Source organism: Zingiber officinale, chromosome 4A, assembly GCF_018446385.1.
Source record: "Zingiber officinale cultivar Zhangliang chromosome 4A, Zo_v1.1, whole genome shotgun sequence".
In the NCBI taxonomy this organism is placed as follows: domain Eukaryota; kingdom Viridiplantae; phylum Streptophyta; class Magnoliopsida; order Zingiberales; family Zingiberaceae; genus Zingiber; species Zingiber officinale.
In genome coordinates this window covers 158,945,374-158,955,527 of record NC_055992.1, presented here as the reverse complement: position 1 = coordinate 158,955,527, position 10,154 = coordinate 158,945,374, and the positions used below count along the sequence as shown (strand labels likewise).

The 10,154-nt window shown below is 34.8% G+C and overlaps 1 pseudogene; it reads right to left on the bottom strand.

The window, feature by feature from the left end:
• Nucleotides 1-5,008: 5,008 nt before the first annotated feature.
• Nucleotides 5,009-5,080, bottom strand: LOC121974029 (annotated as a pseudogene).
• Nucleotides 5,081-10,154: the final 5,074 nt, after the last annotated feature.

Here is a 10,154-nt window from a genome sequence, read left to right as displayed (position 1 = left end):
TGGTTGATAAAAAGAAATTTCTATAATTTTAATTTTTCTACATGTGAATAATTTATAAAGAAGAAAAAAATAAAATATTTTTCCAATCTACAAATAAGGAAAGAGATCTAATCTCTTTCTTTAATCTTTTGTAGATCCTTTTAAAAGAGATATTTTAATTTTAAATCTCTCCAATAAATTATATCTTTCACATAAGAAAATTTTAAAATTAAAATTCTTTTTAATTTAATGGGGGGCGGCCACCTAAGCTTGGGTTCAAGCTAGGGTCGGCCACCCATGAATCAAGGCTTGGCCGGCCCTAGCTTGATCCACAAGCAAGCTTGGCCGACCCCCTTATCATGGGTATGAAGGTGGGTATAGGTGGGTATAGTACTCTATAAATAAAAGGCTACGATAGGGACCGAGTGGAGGAATTGATTTTGGTCTCCCGATAAAATTAATCATCCCGTGTTCGCCCCGAATACATAACTTAATTTTATCAATAATAATTCATTCCACTAGAGAACTATTATTGAACTACCGCACTAATCCCAAATTATATTTTTGGGCTCCTTATTATGAGTGTGTTAGTCTCCCTGTGTTTAAGATGTCGAATGTCCACTAATTAAGTGAGTTACTGATAACTCATTTAATTAATATCTTAATCCAAGAATAGTACCACTCAATCTTATCGTCATGTCGGACAAAGTCCACCTGCAGGGTTTAACATGACAATCTTTATGAGCTCATCTTGAGGACATTATCAACATAAATTACTAGGACACAGTTTCCTTCTATAATCAACAACACACACTATAAGTGATATCATTTCCCAACTTATCAGGCTTATTGATTCATCGAACTAAATCTCACCCATTGATAAATTAAAAAAATAAATATCAAATATATGTGCTTGTTATTATATTAGGATTAAGAGCACACACTTTCATAATAACTGAGGTCTTTGTTCCTTTATAAAGTCAGTATAAAAGAAACGACCTCTAATGGTCCTACTCAATACACTCTAAGTACTAGTGTAATTATATAGTTAAGATAAACTAATTCCTAATTACACTACGACCTTCCAATGGTTTGTTCCTTTCCATTTTGGTCGTGAGGTACTGTTTATAATTTATAAGGTACTGATAACATCATCTTCTGTATGTGACACCACATATTATGTTATGTACAATATAAATTAATTGAACAACTACAAACAAATGTAGATAATTTGACCAGATGTGATTCTTTATTCAAAATAAATGTTTACAAAAGCTTAGGCTTTCAGTATACACTCCAACATCATCATCGGAAGACTCCGATGAAGATTTTGAACAAACAAGTTTCCTCGCACTTCCTCCCTGAGAGCAAGTCATCGAATCCGAGACAGAATCGGAAGCTGAGTCTGACAAAGCCATGGATCCGTATCCGGTTTAGAAGGTTCCCAAACCAATGTAAGTATTTCATTAATTAGATCGCACAATTTGATTTCTTACTTGTCAAGAAAATTAACCAAGTCCAACCTCCGGGTCAAGTCACTCCAAGAGGAGGTCAAAACCCTCATGGAAGTGACCATCCCAAGCTCTTTGACAGAATCAGTTCAGATTGGAACTTCAACTCAAGTCCAAAAACTTGAGGAAGAAATTTCAATATGAAAAGTCAAGTCAAGGAATTGAAGGATACATTGGAACGGTTCACTTTGGGTTCCAAGAATCTTGATCTGATTCTTGGAAAATAAAAAGCCGTATACAATTGATCCGGACTTGGATACAAGGCTAAGCGTAAATTTAAATCTCATTTATCACTTGTGAATTGAACAAATAGGAGAATAGTCCAAGCATGAATCCCCAAGTCTAACTTGATTAATCAAGTTGGACTTGGTCAATATTGGATCCCCAAGGATCAAATTCATTACCTTGATAAGCTTTATCGAGGCTATGATCTAAGAGGAGCCAATAAAAAACTATATTCATTAAATAAACTTGCTTAATGTATGTTCTTTTTCTGCTTTCTATTATTCATGCTTAGATTAGGGTAGATAAGGACTTAGGCTTGATTCACACTTGAGCAGTTAGACCTAGGTTTTTCAGAAAAAAAATTAAATATTTAATTTCTTTAAAAGGCTTTGTCTAGAAATGGTGGATGATCTCATACCCAAGAAGGCCTAGTGTCTCGCCACAGCTTGGAAGCTAATTATTGAAATGAATATTTAATTAACTAACTGTTAAACCTCAGTTTAACTTAAATGTGAATAAATTCTTAGATTTTAATCTAAAATAAAGATAAAATTAAACATCTCACAAAAACAAATAAGGTTATCTAGTTGATAATCTAGAAAAGGAGTGAGATGAATCTAAATTTGAATTAATTAAAATTCAACTTAAATTAAAATTTGAATGAATTAAAATTCAACTTAAATTAAAATTTGAATTAATTAAAATTGAACTTAATTAAAATTCAAACTTAATTAAAATTCAACTTAATTAAAATTCAACTTAAATTAAAATTTGAATTAATTAAAATTCAACTTAATCAAAATTTAACCAAATTAAAATTCAACTAAATTAAATCTTACTTAATTACTCTTACTATATTTACCTTAATGATGTGCGTAGATTGTATACACATGTTTAGCATGTTTTGACGCACATTACTATATTTTACGCATGTTTTATCTATGCATTTTCATACTCCTTGCTTACTTTTAGCATATTTACTCTTGTTTGTTCGGAAATCCGTTGTTGTATGTTTTCTATCTACAGGAGTCGAATTTGGAGAAGAATTGACGTTCGTGGCCAATTCAACAATCAAATGAAGGAAGAAGACACTAGCTATGAGTGCCACACGACCATGCCAAAAGGAAATGACCTTGGCCGTGTGAAGCTGGCTGGTTGTGCAGCTTCAGTAGAGAAGGAGAATGGAACGACCGTGTGAGAGCCACACGGGCGTGTCACTTTGGAAGCTAATCTAGAACACAGCCGTGTGAATCTACACGATCGTATAAGCCTTCCAGAGACCAAGCATTGTCTGGCCATGTGTGCCACACGGTCGTTTGACATTTCCAGAGGCAGAACATTACTAGGCTGTGTGGATCTGCAGGGCCATGCAAGGCATCCAGTGACAAATCATGGCATGGCCGTGTGAGAGCCACACGACTGTGTGACTTTGGCATAGAGGGAAGTAGGCAAGGCCGTGTGGGATTCACATGGTCGTGGCACGGGCCGTGTGGCGCCCAAACCCCCTGCTCTATATAAGGGTTTCTCCTCCTTTGAAAGAGAGGAGGCTCTCCCTTTGGGGAGATCGATTCTTGAGGCTTTCCTTCACCTTTTGGTCATTGATCCGGTGATTTCAAGGATTTTTCATCCAAGATTCGACTCCGGTGGCACAGATTGGTTCCGAAGATCACTCGTCATGTTTAGATAAACATTTCTTCTTTATCTTCTTGATTGAGATCGAAATATTTATAATCATCTTGTCTTCGGTTCTTTTCTCTTGTTTCATGGAATAGATCTCCTTGTTCTAGGATGGAGGGAGTATTTGTGATGTAAATTGATGTATGAATTCATGGATATGCCAACTTCTTGTTTCAATGATGTTGTTATGTTTTGTATCAATTCAATCTTGTGTGGATTGTTGTGTTTGGATCTAATTACCATTCTTGATTGGATGTTTGTAATTCTTGTGGATCTTGTAGAGGAATTCTCTAGATTGTATGATCGAGGGGCGTCGTGACAGGGCTAGCCCGTTAACGGACATTTAGGGGATCACCTTAAAGGGTGATGCAAGAATCTACAAAGAAGAGGGATAGATGAATGCGATGTACCCTATATCTTGATGTGAATTGATTAGTGATGAGTTTCTATGTTGTATGACTAAGGGGCATCGTGACAAGGCTACCCCGTTAACAGACTTCATAGGGATCGTTTCTATTTAGTTTCTAAGGTGTAGATTAATGTCCCTAGTCGGTGTTTTCTGCAGAATATAACCGGCAATTTCTTGCAAATGCATGACAATTGAGGATAGGGTTGGTAGACCATATTACATTGATAAGTTTTACAAAGAAACCAAATCTCCTAGAACTTCCATAAGACCTAGTTTCCTGCATTACCTTTCTATTTCTATTTTCTAGTGTTGTTTTAGTTCGTGTAATTTTGTTCATTTGTTTAACTAATTCGTTTTGATACATCTTTAGTGATTATAACTAGTCCATGTGGATACGATATCTTTTTATATTACTGACGACGTATCTGTACACTTACGGAGGCATAACAAATTTTTGGCGTCGTTGCCAAGGACTACGTCTATAACATTAGAGGTTATCATTTAAGTTAGACTAAACTTTTCTTTATTTTTTCTTACATCTAACTTGTAACTAGTTTTCTAATTCTGTTCTTTAAATTTTCTTTGCATTCTTTTATTGCATTCTTCATTCTTTTTGTTTGTAAATCAAATTCTTTGGTTCTTTATTCTTTTCTTTGTAAATCAAATTTTGCAATCTTATTCTTGTGTATGTGAAGATCTAACTTTGCAGGAGATTTATTTCCTCTTGATCATGAAATTGATACAATCTTTCATAGAAGAAAAACCTCGTAAAGACAACAAGAAGAACAAAAACACTTAAACATGGTGAACAAACCACTTAAAGATTATGCAGCATCATATTCTAGAGGGCTTCATTCAAGTATTATTCGACCATCTATTGAAGCCAATAATTTTGAGATAAAGCCTGCAATAATCACTATAGTGCAACAAAATCAATTTGGTGGAGGACTGTATGAAGATCCTAATCAACACTTGAAAGTTTCTATGAAATCAGGAGTACCATGAAAATGAATGGTGTTCCTTCAGAAGCAGTGAGATTATTATTATTTGGGTTTTCTTTACGAGATAGAGTCAAACGATGGTTGAATTCTTTAGCTCCAAATAGCATTACCACTTGGGAGCAATGTGAGCAGCAATTCTTAGACAAGTTCTATCCTCCAAGCAAGACAACTCATATGATAAATCTTATTGCAAACTTCAGGCAGTCAGACTCAGAATCCTCATTTGAAGCATGGGATAGATACAATAATATGCTCAGACAATGCCCACATCACGGATTAGAGAAGTGGTTAGTGTTGCACATATTTTATAACGACATCAACTACCATACTAAGGTGTCCCTAGATTCAACTGCTAGAGGGGCACTTATGAATAAGAGTTTAGATGAGGCCGAAGATATAATTGAAAGTGTAGCATAGAATCATCATCAATGGGCAACTGAAAGAAGTGGAGGCTATTCTTATTCAAACCCAACAAAGGCATCAGGGAAATTTGATGTAACACCCGCCCTCCCACTCTTAAGGAGGGGCGGGGTTACTTACTTACATACGTGCATACATATAAAATCATGACAGCGGAAACAGTTATTTAATTTTTTTTAAATCTACACTAATCATTATGCTTATCATACTGAACATGTAGACTTACTAGTATTCATGCATACAACTTAATTAATACTAACTACTTGAAGCATATTTCATGTTATCATAAGCATACTAGCATGAAACATAAAGAACATAAGTGCATAACTATCCATACTAGTTAAAGTACTATCAAAACATAAAGATAACACATGGTTCATAAGCAATTTAGAACTTAAAAACATATAGCAGTTTTCTTCCACCGTGTCACTGCCACACACACTCTTGCCCTTCCTGCTGCTTCTCTTAGTTTAGTCATTCCTTTTCTTTTTCTGCAATACAAGGAAACATAAAAACTATAAGCCCATAGGCTTAGTAAGTCCCTTTCCTACTCACAAAAATCATGAATCATACATGAACATAAAGTGATAACATGTTCATTTGGTAAAACATAACATAACATGTGAGAGCATACACATAAAAGACATATCATATCATGTGAGAGCATAAATATAAGTCATATCATATCATGTGAGAGCATAAACATAAGTCATATCATATCATGTGAGCATAACTTAAAGGAGTAACATGATCATATAAGTATCATAGACATCTTTTCAAGAGCATCTTAAGTAAACATAAAGAAAACCATGAACTTGTAGATGCAAGATATTCTTTTGAAAACATGAAATGAGTATATGTGCAAGATGTCCTTTTTGAAAACATATATCATATATATACTTAAACATAATCTCAACATGAGGGCTCGGCTTGTACCACATACATACATAAATGCGCGCATCCTAAATAGATCCAAGGTAGCAAATCTTGAACCTACTAGGAACTAGGCCCGTTTCATAGACCATCGACCTAGGGGCACGTAGGATCCCACCCCTTTTACTAGACCCGTTTCATAGACCATCGACCTAGGGGCGTTTGTGGAGCCCACCCTTGGTACAAGCCATACAAAGTAAAATAGCATGTCATATCATGTCATATCATAACATATCATGTTCTTATCATTTCATAACATTTCATATTCTTGTCATATCATGAAGAGTGCTTTTGATCCCAACTTAAGGGAAGCATCTCTTAGGCTTTTCATCTTACATATGTCTTGCATAAACATAGCATGATGGCACCAAGTGCACATAACATATAGCATATCATAAAAACATAACAAGATAACATGAAGTGCACATTATATAGTATCTCATAAAAACATAATATGATAACATGAAGTGCACATATCAATTAACATGGTGACATGAAAATCCATATCATATCATAAGATTCAACATCATGCATGATTAAGGTGTTGAAACTTCTTACAAGCCCTAAATCATGCTTGTCCGAGACATGTAAACATACATCATAGATTTTCAAACCACATGGAGACATGAAATCAACTACCTAAGTCCTCATAATCATGAATCATAACATGTAAGACCTTAGGAACCCTAGGTAGCTTCTTAACCTCATTCTTCTTATCTTGGCCGAAACATAAAGGCATGTTTTAAATTTTCCTTGAATCAATTTAAAGCAAGAAACTTTTACAACCTACATAGCATAGCAAGTGAGTCCTTTGGTAACCATAAGTGAGGTTCTAACTCTAATATTCAACCTTGGCCGAAACCTCAAGGTGGTATTTCTAAGTTTTTCATGCAACATGAGCCATGGAAATTTAACCTAACATTGCATAGGAAATCATACATCATGAGGAAGCATAAAACAAGTATAATTTAGGTCTACAACTTTCTCTAAGCCTCTAATTCAACCTTGGCCGAAACCTAAGAATAAGGTTTCTAGGTTTTTCATGCAACTTAAGACATGGAAATTCAATCTAACATTGTATATAAAATCATACATCATGAGGAAGCATAAACAAGTATAGTTAGATTCTACAACTTTCTCTAAGCCCCTAATTCAACCTTGGCCGAAACCTAAGGATAAGGTTTCTAGGTTTTTCATGCAACATAAACCATGGAAATTTAACCTAACATTGCATAGGAAATCATACATCATAAGGAAGCATAAAACAAGCATGGTTAGATTTCAAAACCTTGCCCTAGACCTTGTGTTCATCCTTGGCCGAAACCTAAGGTAAGACTCTAGGTTTTGTTTATACATCATATAGCATGAAAACTTAACTAACCACATGTAATAGATCATGTATCATGAAGGAGCATAAACAAGCATGTTTAGATTTCAACACTTTGATCTAAACCTTATGTTTCATCTTGGCCGAAACCTAAAGTAAAGTTCTAGGTTTTATTTATACAACATGTAGCATGAAAACTTAACTAACAACATGTAATAAATCATGTATCATGAAGGAGCATAAACAAGCATGTTTAGGTTTCAATACTTTGCTCTAAACTTTATGTTCCATCTTGGCCGAAACCTAAGGTAAAGTTCTAGGTTTTATTTGTACAACATGTAGCATGAAAACTTAACTAACAACATGTAATAAATCATGTATCATGAAGGAGCATAAACAATCATGTTTAGGGTTCAACACTTTGATCTAAACCCTATGTTCCATCTTGGCCGAAACCTAAAGTAAAGTTCTAGGTTTTATTTATACAACATGTAGCATAAAAACTTAACTAACAACATGTAATAAATCATGTATGATGAAGGAGCATAAGCAATCATGTTTAGGGTTCAACACTTTGATCTAAACCCTATGTTCCATCTTGGTAGAAACCTAAAGTAAAGTCCTATGTTTTATTTATACAACATGTAGCATGAAAACTTAACTAACAACATGTAATAAATCATGTATCATGAAGGAGCATAAACAATCATGTTTAGGGTTCAACACTTTGATCTAAACCCTATGTTCCATCTTGGCCGAAACCTACGTAAAGTTCTAGGTTTTATTTGTACAACATGTAGCATAAATTGTAAACTTGGCAACCCTAAGTGACCACAACTCCTCATCTTGGCCGAAACTTGTAAGGAAATCCCTAAGTCTCTTTCTTCTTTTTTTTAACAACCTTTAAACATAAAGCGTACGAAAACTATTGTACTGCAAGTGATGGGATACTTACATCTCTCGCTTAATCCTCTAAGAGAAGTACCCTTGGTTGTGAAGCTTTTCCTAGAGAGAAAACCTTCTTGCTTGGTTCGACAATGGTGAGGAAGATGAAGCTTAGTTTCGGTGGAGAGGAGGAGGGAGGAGGAAGAGAAGAAAAATAAAATTTTCTCTTTCTTTTCTCCTTTTATTCCAAATGAAAGGAAGAAGGAAAAATGAATTTTTTCTTCCTTTTTCTTTTACTCATCCTAAATGAAGGGAGGAAGTAAAACTCTCTTTTCATTGTAAGAAGAAGAAAGAAACTTGGGCTTCTCCTCTTTAGTGAGAGAGCCTTCACTTTCCTTACATTTAACCATAATTTCCCTCTTTTCATATCAGCACACCCTTGTTGGGGCTACTGGTTATAACATGAAACCACTTACTAAGAGGTCCAAGGTTCAATCCTTGGTTATGCCTCTTTTTGGTTCTTTTTATTTTATATATTTTTTTTAAGAAGAATCCACATGAAACCTATTTAATCATGCATAATTTCATGTAAAATTTCTAGGGATCCTATGGGTGTTACATTTGATGTAGATGCAATCACTATGATATCTGCAAAACTGGATGCTCTTACAAAGAAGCTAGAAAATATGGGAACAAGTACTAGTACAGTCAATGTCATTGTATGTTGTTGTGAAATATGTGAGAGTTCTGATCATGCTCAAGACGCATGTCCTCTAGGAGCTATCTCTGCACAAATCAATCAATTAGAACAATATGATGTTATTATGAGTTATAATCAAAGACAGAATAATCCATATTCAAACACATACAACCCTAGGTGGAAGAATCATCCTAATTTTTCCTATAGAAACAATCAAGAACAAGGACCATCTATGGGGGCAAGGCCAAGTTTCCAGCTTGGGCAATAAAATTTCCAACAACAACTACCTTCTCAAGGCTATCAATCTTCTAAATTCGAGAAAATGCTTGAGGAAATTATTTCCGGTCAAAATGAAATGAAGCAAGCTATCTTGAAGTTAACTCAGAGAACGAATAATTCTGACAAGCATCAAAATATTTTAGATAGTCAAATTGCTCAGTTAGCTTCATCATTTTCAAGAGCACCAGGACAATTTCCTAGAAAACCTGATGTTAATCCAATGGAGCACTACAATCGAATTGAATTTAGGAGCGGACGGACCTTGGGAGATCCTCAAGTGACTGCTCCAAAAGGGATGAAAACTGAAGAAGAGCTCTCTCCTCCAGCACTTGAACCTATTCAAATTCAGGATGAAGAGGAGAGTACCAATAAGGTTGAAGAGACTCTTCCACTTAACCCACAAAATCAAGTAGTCTCTTTTCCTCAAAGATTAGTTATGCTGAAAAAAGATGAAGAGTTTGGCAGATTTTTAGAAAAAGTTAAGGAGATTTGTGTTGAAGTTCCTTTAATTGATGCAATCTTACAAATGTCGAAGTTTGCCAAATTCCTGAAGGACATCATGTCAAATAAAAGAAGAAGAGGAGACATTGAGACCATTGCTCTAACCGAGGAATGTAGTGCTTTGTTTGAAAAGAACACTTTCTCAAAGCTTAAAGATCCAGGAAGCTTTTATATTCCTTTCAATATAGGAGCTGAATTTATAGAAAAAACTTTTTGTGATTTCGGAACAAGTGTTAGCCTCATTCCATATTCAATTTGTAATAAATTAAGTCTCAAAAACTTTAAACTTACTACCATGACACTACAA